We start from the raw sequence: 20,747 nt of genomic DNA, 5'->3' as shown, positions 1-20,747 counted from the left end.
AAATATAAGAAATCTTCGTAAGGTCACTAAATATAATGACAATAACAGAAATCAATCTCCAAAATATTCAATTGTTTCGCGTTTGTGAAGCTTTATAATTTTCATATTTTAAAATCGTTAAATATGCATGCCAAGGATATTTTAGAATATGGTAAATGTTCAGCATTTCTATTTCATTGCAAAAAACAACTACATTACTACAACGAACATTTGCGAATCTGAAACATTTTTAAAACTTTGTCAAAATTTCAAACTGTGAACAGGTCTCTTTTTGACTCGACGAAGTGACATCTAAAAAAAGTTATTTTGACGCGCAAACCTGTCAAACTATTCGAAACTATTCATTTTATCAACGTTGACATTTAGATCAATTGGGTCTGAAAAGTACTGATTGACCGTGAAGGTTACGATGCAACGAATGCAATATGTTCGGTTATATGTTAAGAGATTACTATCTTGAAAAGCGACGTTGTAAAATCCGACCTGATGTCAAACATATGTCGTATGATCAAAGCTATACTCGTTTGGCTTTTAGTATTAATTGAAGCTTGAATTAAAATTGAAGCACACAATCGATGTACACGCGCCTATAAACTGAATCACACATCTATTTGGGGCAGTCCATAAAATATATCACACTTAATTTAACCATTTTAACCCCACCCCTTCCCCCCTGTCACAAACTGTCACAAAATCTTGGACCCCCCCCCCCCCTCCTAAAGTACACTTTCGAACATATTTTTTTTTAATCAATACCTATTTCAAATTTAATCTGAAACACAATTCACTATTAAACGGTTTTAAAATTTCACTTAAGGTTGTGCCTATTGAATAAGCCGGCCCAGCCAAGGTGCCTATTTAAATTCGAACAACAAATTCAGGAGATACGCAATTCGTCTTATTTGGACATAAAACTAATTCAAATGTTTCACAAATTGTTTAAAATTTATTTTTAAATTCTACTAAAGAAATAATAAATAAATTATAAATATTTGTTTTAATTAATATGTGACATCACACATGGCCTGACCCCCTCCGCCATGTCACAAAATGTCACACTTTCTTACAACCCCTCCCCCACCTGGAGCGTGACATACTTTATGGACGGCCCCTTTGGACCGCGCTGTATCAAAAGAGGGTTTAATACAGCTGCGTAAAGTATCGTCCCATATTAGCCTGTGCAGATCATCCTTTCCGCTTTTATTGCATTTGTTGTTTTAAGGAATACTGTTCTTGACGAAAAGCCAGTAAGTCGGATTTTGGCGTCCCTTATTAGCCTGTGCGGACTGCACATACTTATCTGAAAAGACAAGATACGCGCATGCATTTAACCCCCTTTATACTGAGCGAGGCCCATTTCGTTTGATAGGATCACCTTCTTAACATTCAAATGCCACGGTAATTACTTAACATCCCACAACTATATCGACCTCCAAATCAGAACATAGAAAATTATCGTCACGTAACTAGGAACAATTTGTTTATTTTATCATTTTCCATGTAATTGTTATCATTGAAAACTATTCCAATTATTTTAAACTATTCCATTTTTTTGTTTTGTAAGTAAAATCACTTAATGACAAAACAAATCGGAAATACTGCAAAATATCAAATGGATGTTCATTGTTAATACGGTATTTATCTCCAAGATAGCGCTGGACGTTTTTAAATCTTGTCATATTGTTACTTACCAATATCATATGTTAACAATTAATGTTGTAATAAGTGAGCTACACAACTTAATTATAGCACATGTTAAAAAAATAAGTTTTGATATTTGTAATATTTCTAAAATGAGCATTATGTTCTAATGCTATATTTGTTTTTATTACAATAATTGGAAAGGAAATCATATTGGTTTTGCGTCGTTAAACTATATACCATAACATTTGTTTTGATGTATTCAGTGTTTGTAATGAATTGCTGCTTTGTTTCGTGAACAAAAAAAATTGGATTCTAGGTGACACACAAAAAATGAATAAAAAGTTACTCCCATAAAGTTATACTACTTCACAATTGCATAAAGTTTTGTAATCAACGAGAATTGAGCACAATGAGTTTTGCGACATTTCTTTTTCAATTGCCTTTTAAGATAAATATTTTCAAGATCAATACCGTCAAAATGTCCCTTTAAAGTGTACGTTTTATTAATGATTGTTGCACGTGCATGTACAGAAGTTGCGAATACATATGGCATTTAATCAGCTGAACAATGTCATAAATTAACAACAACGAATTTAACAAAACTAAATAGCCTACAGAACACTAGGTATGGCGATACTTTAATAACATTTACACTTCGATAACAGAGAACAACATATGCCACGCGCTAGAGGTGAGTTATTCAGCTATTTTTGCATTTATGTCCTGTTCATTTGGTTTTCAGACACGGAGCATCGTTTTGCCGATTAATGATATATCACTTCGTATTGCGTAGAAAGAAATTCCCAAAATAACGGTGGATTATATGTAAAAAAAACGTTAAAATTCCAGTGATTTACAGCATGAATTGGATGTTCATTGTAAACTCCAACAAAATAAAAATATTTCGAAAATAATCAGAACGTGCTTATTATTCAAAATATAAGATCAATATGTACATCAATATTACTACGTGTTACATTTTAGTTAACAAAGGCATTTGAGGAACTTCAAATGCTTCAAGAGTCGGGTGCATCATTTTTATGGAAACTTCTTTTACCGATCATCTCAATCACAATGGCACTTCTATTCCCGATTACTCGACACTTTTTCCAGATATACCACATTCTTTTTAGTGAATCAGACATGCGAACTTCGCTGTGGAATACGGTTATAGGAAGCAGGCAATAACAAAGCAATCCAGTTTCGTTCTGAAGAATTAGTTCTATATAGTTTTAATTCACGCACTTGTTGCCTTTGACACAATGCTCCAAGATTTCGGAAGGTTTCTCTGTTCTGTATGTCGGTGCTGTACAATATATATAATTATACTTTGGTATAGTTTTCTTATTCATGGGTTCAGATCCCGTGTAAAGACAAAACAAGAATACATTTAAAAGAAGAAGGAATATGTTCAATAATATGACATAATTCTTAACTGTGTCTATTTTTATTCAACAATAAAATTGATTAAAGGGGCCTTTTCACAGATTTTGGCATGTTTTTAAGTTTGTCATAAAATGCTTTATATTAATAAATGTAAACATTGGATCTAAAAAGCTCCAGTAAAAAATCAAGAATAAAATTAAAAAAATGAAAAAAAATAGCCCTCAGCAGGGCTCGAACCACTGACCCCCGGAGTCCTGGAGTAAAAACCAATTAGACCGCTCGGCCATCCTGCCAAGTATGAATACGAGACGTATTTTATACTTTCTATAAGCAATCTTCGTAGTTTCACAAAATTAAACGACAACAACAGAACTCTCAAAATTATTCAATCGTTTCGTGTTGCAACGCTTTATAATTTTCGGGTTTTTCAATCGTCAAAAGATGCATATAATGACTATTTTAGACCATGGTAAATGTTCAGTATTACTGTTTCCTCACAAATATCATAACTAAAACGAAAATTTGCGAATCTGAAACAACCTTTTTTCAATTTTGTCAATTTACCAAAACGTGAAAAGGCCCCTTTAAAGGTCAGTTAAATCGCACTTCGAGCAAACGTTATGGTTGCGTAACCACTTTGGTCCATATGGGCGAAGATCTAGTTAAAGGGAGTTTTTCATTTGCTTAATCTTTTAAATTGTGTGGCTACGCATTAGAATCGTCTTGATGTTTCGATTCTTATTAACAACATCGACATGGGATTTTATGAAGAACAAATCTGTATTTGCCTCTTTATTAAAGACCCGCTTCTCTCCCGTTATCTAGAGCCCTGCTATAAGTAAAACTAAACACGATCGTGTTGATCCACATGCTCATTTGTTTTTTCTCTGTTATCGAAGTGCCATCTGTTATCGAAGTATCACCGTACCCAGCGTGTACATGAATAGTCTCTTTGGTTGAAACCGTCACTGAAATCTCATACATTTTATCATTTCGCTGTATTTTCAATATAATAATTTGTAAACTAAAGTTAATTCGTAATTTACTTAAACAAACGAATCTTCTACATACAAAATGCAATATTGTGACGGTTAAGTATTGATGGCAGCTCTGTGCTTTCCAAGGCTCTTATGAAGACCAACGCACAGCTTTGTAACCATCCGTGCCAACTGATAAGTCTCCAATGAGACGTCGTATGATACATAGTAACAGAGAAGTTTACCTGGTGTTGTATTGTGCGTCGACATTACGCTGTGTTTTTTTTTTTGTAGTGTTAATTTAACATTTAGGAAAAGTTGGCAAATGAAAAAGATGTTTTAATTGGTTGTATGTTGTACTATTGTACATTGCCATCTGCATGGTTAACTTTAATCTGTTGTTGACAGGTTGCCATACTGTTGTACATCGCCATCAGGATAGTTCACTTTTATCTGTTGTTTACGGTTGCCATACTGTTGCACATTGCCAACTGGATGATGCTCTTATATCTGTTGTTGACATGTTGCCATACTAGTGTGCATTGCAAACAGGACGGTGCACTTTTATCTGCTGTTGACAGATTGCAATACGTTTGTACATTAACAACTGGATGGTACACTTTTATCTGTTGTTGACATGTTGCCATACGTTTGTACATTGCCAATTGGATATTTCACTTTTATCTGTTGTTGACAGGTTTCCATACGTCTGTACATTGCCAATTGGATATTTCACTTTTATCTGTTGTTGACTGGTTGCCATACGTGTGTACATTGCCAATTGGATATTTCACTTTTATCTGTTGTTGACAGGTTGCCATACGTTTGTACATTGTCAATTGCATATTTCATTTGTATCTGTTGTTAGTTTAAACATATTTATTTGAAACAATACATATTGTTATACATCGAATTACATACAACATTTATACTGTTAACATGTTTGAATAGGATGGGAACGAAAGACAATGTCTTATATAGTTCTTCTTCTTATACAAATACAATTACATGTTGTTAGACGAACATAGTTGTTTTTTATGATTACACAATAATATTGGCATGCAAGAAAAAGAAAGAGAAACTCTGAGTATAGAGTTTCATTTGTTAAAAAGGAAAACAAAACTGTTATAGGTTAACAATTGAAGGGTGAAGGAAAAGGACTGAATGAGTTCGTGGGAAAGAATATAAGAAGTTTTGAGATGTTTTGAAATACATGATTATGGCAAAAGCGGGAAAGAAGGCTGAGAGTCGTTCTGTAGCATATTAAGAATCAAATCGATTGCGTTTTACAATATATTTGTGAACTGCATCAGCTATTGTAGTATTTGTTAAGAAGTCACGAGTGTTGTCTCCATTTAGAATAGCTTAATGCAGGGAACAGAATATACGGATATTGAGTTAAGAAGTTGGTCGCGAATATGTGCATACTGAGTGCATTCGAGGAAATAATGTGACGTTGTTTCACGACGTCCGCATTGACATAACGGCGATGTAATAATATTGCGTCTGAAAAGATGTTCATTTAAAGCACTACACTTTGTTCTTAGGCGCGTGTGTAACATTTGAGATCGTCTTTCGCCGTATGAAAATAGGGGATTTGCAATCGGTCGATCTGTGTTAATGAGCCTTTTGAAAGAATTGATCGATTCAGCGTTTTTGGCGTCATCGGGGTGATTATTCCATTCAGATACAGTGGACGGAAGAAACGAATTTGAATCAAGTGACGTTCGCGCTTGAATTGTTTGGAAATGTGACGAATTTCTTAATGAGTAATTGTTACTCGACCCAACTGTTGCGGGCAAAAGAGACTGTAAGTAGTTTGGAACATTGTTCGAGTTCATTTTGTACATTAATATTAGTTTATGTTTGTGTCTTCGTTGACTGAGAGTTTCTCATCCTAATTCATTATAAAGTTCTTCTAATGAGACTAGACGTGTACAACCGGATGTTATTCGCGCGGCTTCGATTTGGATTTTTTCTAGTTCATCTTTTTCATATTGCGTACAATTATGAAATACAGCGTCTGAGTACTCAAGGATCGTCTTATAAACGATACATATATTTTTTCGAGAGCTTTTCTATCAAGCATTATTTTCAATCGACGCATTATATGAACTCGTGTCCATGCCTTTTACTTTACAAAAGATATATGTGCATGCCATGTACAGTCATTGGACATAAAAACACCTAAATAATTATGGACATCAAAAATAGGAATATCAAGGTGTTGCATAGTCAATGGTGGATGAGTTGGTTTATTTATTTTGCGAGAAATCAGCATTGATTCGGATTTTGATGGATTAAAGCATAACAACCATTTTTCAGCCCAGCTGGAAATTGTATTAATGTCTGACTGCAAAACTGCTGCAGTAACGTTAGGTGAATTTACGACCATGAAAAGACTGGTGTCATCAGCGAACAAATATATGTGTGCATTAATATCAGAAATGATGTCATTTATATACACTAAAAACATAAGTGGTCCTAGAATAGAGCCTTGAGGGACTCCGGCGAGAATTTCAATAGGGGTTGAATGCGATCCTGGTAATATAACTGTCTGTTTACGATCGGTAAGATAATTTGACTAAAACGATAAAAGATTTCCTCGAATGCCTGCATGTTGTTATTTGCATAATAGACCTTTGTGCCATACTTTATCAAAAGCTTTACTGATATCAAAGAATACAACTCTGACCTCAAGGCCTTTGTCTAGGGCTCTGCAATATGTATCATAGATCTATGCAAGCTGATTGACAGTGGAGTCACCAGGCAAGAAACCAGATTGAGTGGGAGCAAAAAATTCATTCGCACGAAGAAAATTAAAAATGTGTTTATGTAATATCCTCTCAAAGACCTTCTCAGTAGTATTTAGCAGTGATATTGGACGATAATAAGACACTAGGGATGGATCGCCTTTTTTAAAAATTGCGCACGCATTTGCACTTTTCCAAGAAGAAGGCATTTTGCAAGTATTTAAACAAGAGTTAAACAAATCACATAAGGGGTAGCTTAATTGAAACATTGTCTCTTTGAGGATTCGGTTATCTATTCCATCGGGACCGGACGCTTTTCCTACATTTAGACATTTAATTGAGTCAATAACCTCCTCCTCTGTTATATGTATAGACTGAAGGCTGTTAGAGTTTGCATGGTGCATAGGTGGAAGATCATGGTTGCTTTCATCAACTGAACACTGACTTGCAAAGTACTTATTGAGCATATCAGCTTTACTTTTATCCTCCACTACAAAAATATCGGTTTGATCATCATAAAGAGGCGGAATTGAGTTATTTGTGTTACTGGGAATAGATTTTCGAAGTGTTGTCCACCAGTCTTTAGCGGAGAGATCGGATGACTTGAGTTTTTGTGCAACACTGTTAAAATATTCAATTTTCGAATTACGTAAAAGTCGAACAACCTCATTCCTGACATGACGGACATTTGACCAATTAGTAATACTGTTAAATTGCTTTGCTTTTTGGTATAGACGTTTCCTTTTACGAATTTTTTTCTTTATGTTATTGTTAATCCATGGAAGATCTCGAGAACGGATACACACATTTTTGTTAGGAATACATGTACGTGCAATGTTCAATATTGTTTCAGTTATGTTTTCCGCGTAGATATCAACATCTTCGCATTTTACTAGATCCCAATTGGTATCTGACATTAATTGTCGTAGTTTAGAATAATCCCCAATGTCGTAACGCCAGATATTACGATAAAACGTTTTACATCTTGGTTTTGTAAATTTTAATGTCACAAAAACAGGGCCGTGGTACCGAACAGTTTGATCTAAAAAGGGTTCGCCTGTTCCAGAAAGAAGTACGATATTCCGATTGCTTACAAAGATAAGGTCAATTATGGAAGATGAATGTTCAGTATAATGTGTTGGTTCGTTTATAAGTTGCGTTAGGTCATGCTGTTGACATAATTCATTAATTGTTCGTGCAGTCGATTCAGCGAGAGCATTAATATTAAAATCACCTGTTATAATAATATCATTTATTTGTGTTTCTCTGGCTAGCGCAATGGAATCTTCTATGGAATGCATATATGATCTATTCGCACTTGGCGGTCTATTAAATACGCCAAAATGAATAGATTTATTTCTTGAGGGAAACACTTCAATCCAAATACATTCTACGTTATTTAATTCAAGATCATGTCTGCGTTTGAAAGCAATACTTTCATTTACGTAAATAACAACGCCACCATGTGAATCGAATGGTCGATCTTTACGAATTGGTTGGTGGAAGCCATTAAAGAGGAGATCAGTAGATGAATTTGAACAGTTTAACCATGTTTCAGTAAAAACAATTATCTCAAATTCACGTAGACCTTGTGTAAAGAAGATCTAATTTTTGCATAAGACTTTGAATGTTATAATGAACAAAACTTAAGTGTTTTGTTGCTGAATCATCGGAAGTGGATAAAGAACTGTTTGCATCTGTGTAAAGAGATGCATTAGACAAAGAGGGCCCTGGGTTCGGATGTACATCACCTAATCGTAAAAGAACTAAAAAGAACCAACAGCATACTAAAACAACCAAGAAGCGTTTAAGTAGATTCTTTAGAAAAATAATATCAGTATGTATAGTTTTTCCTATCAGGGCGCGTTTACATGGGTGTTCAATACTCATTGACATGTTCATAGACTGGTGTACACTTATTTGTAGTGAGTAGAGGCTGATATCATTTAGCCATAATTGACATTCATATAATACGTGTAAGAGGAGTGGACAAAAAGCTGATAATCTATATGCAATCATGGTAGCGTTTTCTGTTCTCTGTTTAATGTACAACATAATGATATGCTCCAATTAAGACGAGATGAGCCAGAAACGCTGACATGATGCGTTTGTTGCATTTGATCATGACGACAAATTGCGACAAGGCTGAGTTTACAATTTGATTACGACATTTGCTACAGAACTGCTTCAAAAAGGAACAAAAATGAGGAGCTTTTAGGAGAGAAGAGAAGAAAAAGGCTAGAGTAAAGAAAACAAGCATAATAAAGATATAATAATCAGATTGTTACGCATCGCCATACTAGGGATATTTGAATCGTAAACAAATAACATATCACATCAAGCAAAAAGGTAACTGAGTGTTGACACATACATTAGAAAGTGAAAGGTGCTAGACAGATGTAGACCTAAAAGTACCCACGTGACCTGAAATACTTTGTCGGCATCTCTAAAAAATATTGTCTGAATGTGTTATTAAACAGCCAATACCAGTATACGTGGTATCGTGTAGTATACCATTGATACAAAGAAGCAACGGCATAAGGTTTTAAACATGGGAAAGAGATGTTAAACTGGAATTAGCTATACACAATTTTCATAATATAACAACATTGCATAAATATATACAGAGGCATGTATTTACATGTATTGTTACATAAGTACAAGTGTGCAAGTCACAAGCATACACGCACGCACACACACACACTTACACATACACTGTTGGAAATAGATGTTAAACTGGAATCAACTATACACAATTTGAGCAATATAACATCATAGTATAGTTACATTTATATAGATAGGCATGTACTCACATACATGATTACATAAGTACAAGGATGCAAGTAATAAACATACACGCACGCACGAATGCGCGCACGCACGCACATACATACAAACATTCATACATAGAAGTATACACAATTTGCACAATATGGTATAATTATATAGATTGGCATGTATTCAAATACATTATTACATAAGTACAAAGATGCAAGTTATATACATGCACGCACGCATGGAAGCGCACGCACGCACACACACATATATACAAATATACACAATTTGCACAATATGGTATACTTATATAGATTGGCATGTATTCAAATACATTATTACATGAGTAAAAAATGGCCATGCCGTATTATACAGTTTTGTAATAATATACTGCCATTCTGGGCCACTTGTTCATATTGCAATTTCATTTCATGACCAAAATTAATATATAATTCATGACTAGATAGTTAATGTATATTTTACATAAATGTTGTATGTAAATAGAAAGTCTCAATTAGTACTCTAAATGTCTAGTCATGCTGATCTCATTTTTTCATGCATCGGTCGAAAATTTTGCTGATCATGTGCTTCACATTTTGTAGCTTCATAAATCATAATTATGAATGATGTGTAGTTATGGTTGAAGTACTTCACACGTACAGATGAAGTGTGAGTTTCATTCCGGTCCATTGATTTTTTGAGAAGAAATTGGCTTTGGACTTTGAAATTTTCTTTATAATAACCGTCCGGAGTTTTTTTTGGCAATGATTTCAGATGAAGAGCTGATTTTTGGTATGTGAGTCTACCAACATGACTTACAGATTACGAGTGAGTTTTGTTCCGGTCCATTGATTTTTGTCGAAGTTATGGGCCTTTGACTTTACAATTTTGTCTTAAATATCTGCTGTGCGGCTTCAACGGGGGATTGTGTTTCACAAAAGAAGGTCTTGTTTTATTACAATATTGAAATATATGCAGAACAATAGTTAATAGCATATAAATGTCATCTTTTTTAAATGTCTTTTTTTGCATTAGAAAATCGATGTTCCACACGCAAAGCAGTTTTTGTGTTTTAATAATGGCAATACTGAAACCTTTTTAATTGCATTAACTGAAACGTTTTTATTGCATGATATGTGAAAAAGACTGACCTTTTTTTTGCGATCTGATTTTCTACTTTTATATAGGGCTATGCATACATACATTATAAACATCTTAAATTTCACGCAGTCTTGTCAGGAGATACCCTTTCTGTTATAAAGTCACAAAAGATTGCGTTATTTCATCAGCGGACACGGGAGCTCCCGACAAGCTTGCACATACTCGCAGGCTGGTCTTGAGCCACCCTGGCCGCATATGGCATAAGACCCATTTTCACATGACGCAGGTTATATATGGGTATGCTTGATTTTGCCCCTATGAAAACATGAAATCTCGTGCTATTATATGTCAATCTTGCTAAAGATGAAATGCATTTTCAAAAAAAAAAAGAATTAACGTTGGAGATCATGGGTTCAAAATTGTTTTATTTCCAATTAACTTAACAAATATGTTTTCTTCTATTAAGAAAGCGTAGTACTATGTGAAAGAGGAACCAACAAGTTTCTATATAGCCTGTTTAAGGTGTGTTTTTACACTCTTACTTTAATAATATATGAACAAATGCTACCCTGGATATGTTTTTCTGTGATTGTTTATTGTATTTATTCGTTTCTTGACCTGCCTCTTTTTGGAACATGTAAGTTATTTTTACTGCTTGAATTTAATGCCCATTTAATGGAATTAAAAAAAATTAAAGGTTTAATTTTAATGGATATCATATGTACATAAAGATTTATATTCATATTAATACTGCATCTTTAAAGTATTTTATTATGTGTTAAATTGTAAATGACAATATTTTTCGACAGAGGGATTTGTATGTTTGTTATTAGTATTGTCTTCATGTAACAAAATTAATAAAATAATATATAAATCAACAAATATGAATCTGAAATGAAGTGGTTATGCACTTTATCTATGCTTATAAATTGTTTTAAAAGGATGCTAATAGTCGTATGTAGTAATTGTTAAAAGAGCAGGATCTTGAAACATTCCTACTTTTATAAAAATAATTACAGGTAGTAACAGAACATGTTGGAGAAAGAAAAAAAGCGGCTTAAAACAAGAAAGTAGACCTGAAGAAATGTTATGTAATTATGAGACTATTCTGTTGAAAATCTTACTTATTAATGTGATGAAATTTATATCATGATTTATCTTGGTTTGGGTTTAAGACTTTGAATATGCCAAATGTATAAATTTTTATAACTAAACTATTTATAAATCTCGGTGTATAAGTCACAAAATATGTTAAAATCCTTTATGACAAAATACATTATTTAGCAATGTATTCTCTGTGTGTTCTCTTTTATGTCCCTAACACTTTTTAAACAGGGCACACGGTAGTATTCAAATTTCTTATTTCGAAATTTATCTGATTGTAGTTTGGATTGTATTTTTACAAAGATCTAGCAATATAATAATAAATGGACCGTGCTCTGTGAAAAGGGTGTTTAATGCATGTGCGTAAAGTGTCATCCCAGATTTGCATGTGAAGTCCGCACAGGCTAATCAGGGACGACACTTTCTGCTTGTATGGTATTTTTCGTTTACAGATTGTCTCTTCTTAGCGAAAATCCAGTTTTGGCGGAAAGTGTTGTCCCTGGTGAGCCTGTATTGACTGCACAGGCTAATCTGGACGACACTTTACGCACATGCATTAAACCCCCTTTTTACAGAGCACGGCTCATATGTATTGATTTATCTGTGTATTATACCATTAAGGCACCAAGCAGGCCTGTATGGTTCCAATGTGGGCTCTACCCGGGTACTAATATACCATGTTTCGCCCATATATACGATTCAGAGGGGTATGCACAATGACATGTGCGTCTAAGACACCAACAATGACAAACCAGAACTTGTGTCGGCAGACCACTTAAAAAGGCAACACCTGAATGCGCTATGAGATCTGTCATATTTTATCAGAACAAAATAATGTTTCAATTTAAAATGGTCACTCCTAGGATTTTATTTCCCTTGAAGTTGAGGAAGCTGAAACACATATAAACAAATGTATTATGCTTAAATATGTGGCAGAATTTTGCAATGCGTTGTTTTCATACAGCATGCATAGCAATACAATTCATGATTACCAACAGATTACGCTGTGACTTCTTATTGTGGTATGGAAATTTAAAGTCAGTAATGATCTGATTTGAAATACGCATACATCATGTTATTTGCATTCATTCATGACCAAGTTATAAGGGCAAACAATCGCATATAATCACAAAGCCAATTTAGACGTTTCATTCAAGAATGACCTGACCGTGATCCAAGCGTAACGGTTCATGCGCGTGGAATGGCATCTAGCATTCGTTTCGGCAATAGAAAACCCCATGAATCCAAAGTATTATTTAAACGAGCACACACAAATGTGACTCTTAAGGTAAAGACATGGCGCGTTTTCATTTCATGCCCTCACATCGATAAAGTACTCAAATTTACAATCTCTTGCACGACGGTTACATTACATTTACCTCTGTGTTGGGCTCAGAACGGACTACTGATATTAAAGCGTCTCATTCATGTCATGATCATTCCAAGCGTTCATCATTGAGGTTACAGTATACTAAACAATCTCTTGCACGACGGTTACATTGTATTCACTGCTAAAAAGAAAACCATCTCATACCATGATATTTTATATCAGTCTTAATTAATTATTATAAAATTGATATGTTTTTTTATGTTAAGAAACCAACATACAAAAATACGTCGAAGCAATGCCTAACGTCACTCAATAAAAAATATGTACGATTGTTTACATTTGTGAAGTGCGTGGAATGATTCCATCTGTGTAAATGGGCAATAAAATAGTTCCAAAGAGTTGCATTAAAACTCACACGTTTTTGCACGATTTATCGTAAATTTAAAAGTCATATTTCTTAATTTAATGCATGTGATCTTAAATATCCACTCAAATATACATTAAATGCGTTTGTTCGGTTTTACCTATTTGGTAGACAAAATGGCAGGCTGAGCCTTACGCAGAGTTGTATGTGAGAGCAAGGAACGACAACTCTGCGTGGAGATTGTCAAATTCACAGCAACCATTTTGAAAATGCAAAGTGTTTTATTGACCTTTTAACCTTACTTTGGAACAGTACGCATTTATAAAGCGTTTATGGGTCGGAAGATGAAGGCAATATTTTGTGTAATTAATTGACAGGTTGCTTGTTACATATAAACATTTCCAAGTATGGATCGATCAGGTTTCACATATTTTGTTATAACATCGTGCAGAAAGTGCCGGAATTACGGGTGTCACGTGGTTTGATGGTTTAAATTGTCGGAGGAATTTAGTTGACACAATGGTAAACTGCATGGAAGTCTGTGGAAGCATAATAAGACCGGACGAACGGACAAAGCGACGACACTTTTGTCACACCTCATTTATTAACATATTTCATAAATATATAAAAACTTAGCTGAGAATATTCAATTTGCGAAGTATCAGAATAACTCGTAGACGTGCTTTGGTACTGCAACGTTTTGAAACCGTATAATCACAATAATGCATGAGTATTGAGTATCTAAACGAAAATCATCCCAGATTAGCCTGTGCAGTCCGCACAGGCTAATCAGGGACGGCATTTTCCGCCCACCGTGGATTTTCGTTTAGAAGATACTTATTGTAAACAACAAATCCATACAAACGGAAAGTGTCGTCTCTGAAAAGCCTGTGCGGACTGCTGAGGCTAATCTGGTACGACACTTTTCGCTAATGCATTAGGCCCGGTTTTCCGAGAACGGGACTCTTGTAAATGATTGTAAAAGCTTTCTACGTACATGTTAACACTCGTCTGAAAGGCTGAAGACGGCAGGAGGTAGTGAAGTGTACCTTGTAACAGCCAGAAACAGTGAGGTGGTTAACAGTTGTACGCCTGTGAACACTTATTTATTAATCATGTTCTTGTTAAGATCATATGCTTAAATATGTTAGCCTTTTTCTGCATCCTCTAACCCATATACACGTTCGTGTAATATCTTTCACCAACTCAAGATTGGTGAATGACAGACGTACACATTAACTGACGGCCGGAATACGATATTAAGATTATTCGGGCATAACTTTGTTCCATTCAGTCGGACAATTTTAGCGTTTATGTTCCGCACAAAATAGACAGACTAGAAAAACAGCCGTCACATTACTGTATATTCAAACAAATCTGAAGTCTTTAAACCATTCTGCTCGGGTCCTGAGAGCGTTGTGCTTATTTTACTAAGATGTTCTGTGGGACACAAATAAGAAAACACCGTTCTCATGAATCAATTCAAGTTTTCGCTTGTAAGGCTTACCAACACCGGGGACATCGCCATAGTAGCGGAGCGAGACTGGTTCACATTCACTACCGGACACGTGGACGCTCATTTTCAGAGCGCCGAGATACAGTCCGCTCCACATGTGAACCTGAGAGCTGTTGATGCCAGAACCGATGTGGTACGCGCCTCCGTAGTTAAAATTGGCTTAATAAATAACATAAAATACTGTCTAGTAAGTGTTAGAAAAACAAGACCAATGAAGCTCACTTGTCACCTCAGAAGGAATAACGTTTGTTTTATATTGCCATGTAAACAACCAAACTTGTATGTCACGGGAGGATGTGTTATAATAGTGTACGTGCCTAACTACACACGTACTCTAAATAGTCAAGCAAAAAATAACACGTTGCAAAGTCGTGCATATTATGTTAGAGCTAAAGAGAACTCTTGAAACATGAAGAGAAATTTAAATCAGAAATATCAACTATTATACTGCGATGGCCTAAGCAAGTTTTGAAAGACTATATATATTAAGCACGAACTGTTTTCTGCATTAATATACTAAGTATTTAAAGCCAAACGTTGCCAAGGCTTGCAATCTTGCGTTGGGACAATTACAAAAACAGCACATAGTTTGTAGCATGCAAATTGATAATTTCAATTAACAAGTGTGTCATTGGCCCAAAGATACGCCCACTAATAAAGATTTACAAATAATGATTGGACAAAGGCTTGTTTATCCTATTTGTCTTTTAATTTGAATTGTAACATACGTTGACTTAGTGATTTGGTTCTATCGTATTCCACTTCGTCGTAGTAATCGTGTTCGCTGTACCAAGTTATCCCAAAGTCCTATTTAGGCTAAATACTTTTATTGACCTTTGACCTTTAAGTGTAACCTTGACGCAGGAGTCTGGGTCTTGTGTGCGACAATCTGTCCAACAATACTTTTCATTTCTATCAAGGTATTAAAAAGTGAACGCTCTAAACATGGTGTTGAGAACTAATTCCCTATATTAAAAGTGAATATGTAACTTTGACCTCTGAACAAGCGACAGTGTTCTTGGATGAGGCATTATGTCCTTTTATGCTCATTCTTTCCGTCAATGCATTTGAAAATACATCCGCGCTGGACAAATATACCATCTGGACAAAGTGCTTTGACCAATTTCTTATTGGAGCTTTAACATTGACACATGACCCTGAAATTGGAACCACAGATATGGTTTTGTACAAGATACTCCTTTTTCATGCTTTCACTGATAACAAGTTCTTTGATATTTCTCAATGCTGGAGAAAGATATTCCCTGGATACAGTTATTGGATGAATTTCTTATTGAAGCTTTAACATTGAAATGTGACCTTGACCTTTGACGCAATGACGTGATTATTCGATATAACCCGTCTTATGCTACTTTACACTTCCAAGTTATTTGAAAATCAATTCATGCTCAACAAAGTTTTTGCCCAGGAAAAATACTTCCCGGACGCCGGACTGTACAACCGCTCGCCTGACTCGGATGAACCACACTACGGAGGTTGTTTTTTGTTTAAAGAAATGGCGTACTTGTTAGAACAAGGTATGGTTACCAGCAACACACGGCTCTGTCATCGGGATTGTTAGCGGATCCACAGTACACATGCCATTCTTTAGAGTGTACACCTTGTGCTGCAATACACAACCAAACGTTTTGGGAAACCAATTGGCGTTTCTAGGACAGAGACAATCAAACATCACATACCGCTTCGACTTGCTTTTTTTGACTATGCATTCATGCGGCATCATTTACAATTAAACAGGGCATTGTAATTATCAATTCAACTGATGTTCCGACGAGATCTGATTACCCATGTTTTACGCAACTAAGACAGTTACCAATCAATAGTCAATAGTCAAACCGCCTATTCTGGATTTTCCTTTAGGAGAGAATTCCTTTAAACTAAAACAAACAAAAAGAGGAAAGTGTTCATGTTTATCTGGGAAGACAGTTTACCCACATGAATTAAGCCCCGTTTTCCCATAGCGAGGCTCATACACCCTGCACATAACATACTCAACACGAACTTGTTTATAGTCGCTGTACATGATGTAGTTAGTCCTCGCCCCGGTGGTCGGATCCACCAGCTTGCGACCGATCTGACGTGTCTACCGGCGCGTGAAGTCGTACATCAGGTGAATAACGTCCTATAAACGAGGGGGACTGTGGCTTATTACAATAAAAGAAATTATTTATATGAGTATCGTTCTGGGAAAACTGGGCTTAATGCATTTGAAGTCCGCACAGGCTAATCAGGGACTACACTTTCTCCTAAACTAGATTTTCGTTAAGAAGAGATTTCTTTTAAACAAATATACCGTAAAAGCGGAAACTGCCGTCCTTGATTATCTTTTGCAGATGCACAGACTAATCGGGGACGAAAACTGTACGCAGCGGCATTTAGCCCGGTTTTCGCAGAACGCAGCTCATAAACGTTAACTTGATTCATAAACCCAGTTTGTCTTCTTCCAAGCTGCGAATCCTCCTAAGGTTATTAGGTCGGACATCAATGTACTGTCAACAACTATTGAATAGGTGCCTCTTCCAACGTACAGATATCATAATGTATCATTATTCAGCGTGCACTTTACTTATCATTTTGCCGTATGCTTTACACAAAAAGTTAAATATCTTATATGTTTCGATATTTGCTCACTCGAAAGAGATCTTAATTATTATTAAGCTTGCATTGCCATTCATTCACGACACATACAGTGCGTACTGCACAAGTGGTGATGGAAAATGCATAGCACATTGTTTGGAATGCAATGCCTCGAATATCAAGCTATTAAAATACGTCTGGAATTGTGACATCAATCACAATGAGGCCTTATATGTTTACTCCTTTAACAATCATTTATATTATTTTAATACCAAAGATATTGGACAGCACCCTGAGTGAATAGACCTCCATTAAGATAGCTTATTTTCACTTTAATTATGCAATGATCGACTGGTGCCAGTGTTGATCTTTCAATATTGAAGATCCTTAAACTTTAAGGATCTTCATTAATGAAAGATCAACACTGGCACCAGTCAATCATAGTTGAGGGTTACCTTTTTTCGTTTTTAAATTTGTATTATTGATTTTTTACTGGATCCAATGTTTACATTGATCGATATAAAGCATTAAAGAACAAACTTCAAAACATGCCAAAATCTGTGATAAGGCCCCTTTAAGTTAAACTTTAAAAACGGAAAAAGGAAACCTCAGCAGGACTCGAACCACTGACCCCTGGGGTTTTGGGGGAAAAGTATGCGCATTAGACCACTCGGTCATCCTTCCTTTGACAATGACGAAGTATTTTATACTTCATATAAACGATCCTCATAGTTTCGCAAAATATAACGACAACAACAGAACTCTCGAAATTATTCAATCGTTTCGCGTTGCAACGCTTTATTAGGTTTTCAAACCGTCAAAAGATGCATGCACAGGCTATTTTAGAGCATGGTTTTATGTTCAGGTTTACGGTTTCCTCACAAATATCATAACTTAAACGAAATTTGCGAATATGAAACAACTTTTTTTCAATTTTGTCAATTTACCAAACCGTGAAAAGGCCCCTTTAATCTTTATGATAGTCCGAATAACCGCTAATTAAGTCTAATTTGATCATCGCCACTAGCACATATACCGGTACACCCAAACATTAAAAGTGGATCCATGAAGTTCATACCTTCATTTTCTGTCACTTTTTCACGGAGAGAAAACAACAACAAAACAAGTCCACGGTAACAACAAACAAAAAACACACTTTTTGACGGAGGAAATGAAAATTCCCACTAGTACATGTTCCGGTAATCTCAAACATTTAATGAAAATCCATTCGGTTTATACCTTCTTTTTTCTTATAAGTGAAAACAAGCACACAATACTCCATCGGTAACAAAAACCCATACTCTAAGACGGAGGAAACATCGTTTCAAATCATTCAACGAGTTTCTGCAGACGCAAACCTACGTTACTGATACTTGGTTGAGAAGAACCGGATGTCAGCACCGCAGACAGCACGTACAGTTCCGCAGTGAATATTTCCGGTGTGCAACATGGCGTCATGGTTGCCTCTGCAGACGACACCACCGGAAGTGATAACAGGAACGCTAAACATACCAACATGATCATTTTGTATTGCCGCGATAGCTTCAGACAAATACTTAAATCAAAGTGTGCAGACTTTGTCGCGCATGTCTTCCTCGTTTTTGTGAGTTCCTTTTTCCTAGTCCGATAAGAGACGTACTTGAGTTCAGTTTCGTGACGATAAAACTACTAGAAGTTACTAAAACTGCACTATATACTGCATAATACGAGTGTAAGAGAAGACGAAGTGTCAAATAATGAGGTAGCGCCGATAACCGTCAGTAGGTCTTTTTTGCAAGCAGAATCCGCATTCGCCTGGGTATTAAATACTACATACAAAATGTACATAATTTATTTACCGGGTAGATGTCTAATATCGAAAACGTGGTCACAATTCAATATTACATCGGAAATGATTACAAAAATATCCGTTAAAAGGTAAAATGTTCCTTTTGTCCCACGCACCGTAGACGTTGCCTGATCGAGATCTGGTTTTAAGATGTCATATATTATCTTACCTCACTCTTTTAACGTACTGATATCAGTTTCTTGCAGTGAAATGTGTAAAAAAACTGCACATTTACCGAAAAGGCCCAAATAAAGCAGGTTGGAGTAGTAAACCATTGTACCGTAGATTCGCTTCGAATGACATTGTTATGGTAAACGATTATCATTGGTGTTGATAAACAAGTGCATATGAATGTTCACATGGTTGTTGTACATTTACGTATGGTATGTCACGGTTATTTCACAATCACGCTTTTGTCAAGCATTGTCACGTCGTATCGGTGTTGGCAATGAATGTTGACCTCTCAAAGTATAGTCATGGCCAACATTTTACCATAAATTTGATACTGATCCTAATATGTGTGAGTCAATTCAGCGCGCATCAACGCTTCGGACGTTCGCTTTGTTCCTTAAATACACATTTCAGCGCGAACCATACATACAATAATGATAAAACTAAACACGAATAAGAACAATAGCGAATTTCTTGCTAATTAACGAACTAGTAATCTACCACTTAGAATCGAAACCGAAAGGTTCATCGTCTTGAAAGCGTTTAAAACGAAAAACACGCTTCGGCTGACGAAATGTTTAAAAGATTTTCCAAATTGTTGTTGACGTACTGACTCATTGGACTGCATGATTTTATATGTTTAATCATTATTATCATTTATCACAATTGTGGAAAGCACTTTTTACAATTGTTAAAAATACACACACGAATGGCTTATTTCATAAGCTTAACAAAAATGCCAACTTGTCATAAAAAACATCCGTTCTCAGGTCAGGATTAAAAAGAAAGATCAGTTAAGGATGTATAAATTTGCGTTTAAAAAGTTTGAACAAAAAGTAATGGGGACACAGCTATTGTGGTGTTATTTATTTTTTCCGATTGCCTATGCCAATTAAACAGAATGTCATACATTATTCAAGGGCAAAATCTCAGAAGTGCCCTAGACGATCTTGCTGGTTTACCCACTTGGCCGAGATTTTATGCCCACAAATTGATGACGAAACGATTTAAACTATTAGAGCAAAAGTGCCGACAAGGTAAATTTGGCAGTATTTACAATTCAAGGACGATAATTTAAAAATGCTCCAAGCGATGCGGCTGTTTATAAAACTAAGTTAGATATTATGCACAAAGAAGTGTTATTCAGTTTGATGATACATCGATTAAAAATATTTTAGGTTGAGAGTGAAAACGGTAATTTTT

At 35.5% G+C, this 20,747-nt stretch overlaps 1 protein-coding gene and 1 long non-coding RNA gene across 3 annotated transcripts in view; one reads left to right on the top strand and one right to left on the bottom strand.

Annotated features, from left to right (window-relative positions):
- The window catches only part of LOC127881043 (uncharacterized), a 57,564-nt gene that overhangs the window by 8,432 nt on the left and 28,385 nt on the right, over positions 1–20,747 (top strand). The gene's annotated exons all lie outside the window — the stretch shown is intronic.
- Positions 12,543–19,278, bottom strand: LOC127881052 (uncharacterized). Its single transcript, XR_008049875.1, has 4 exons — positions 18,908–19,278; positions 14,942–15,060; positions 14,432–14,526; positions 12,543–12,631 (listed from the first exon to the last, which is right to left on the bottom strand). It is a non-coding gene; the product is annotated as an uncharacterized LOC127881052 (long non-coding RNA).

This window comes from Dreissena polymorpha, chromosome 5 (genome assembly GCF_020536995.1).
Source record: "Dreissena polymorpha isolate Duluth1 chromosome 5, UMN_Dpol_1.0, whole genome shotgun sequence".
NCBI classification, from domain to species: Eukaryota; Metazoa; Mollusca; class Bivalvia; order Myida; family Dreissenidae; genus Dreissena; species Dreissena polymorpha.
This window is presented reverse-complemented; position numbering and strand designations above follow the sequence as displayed.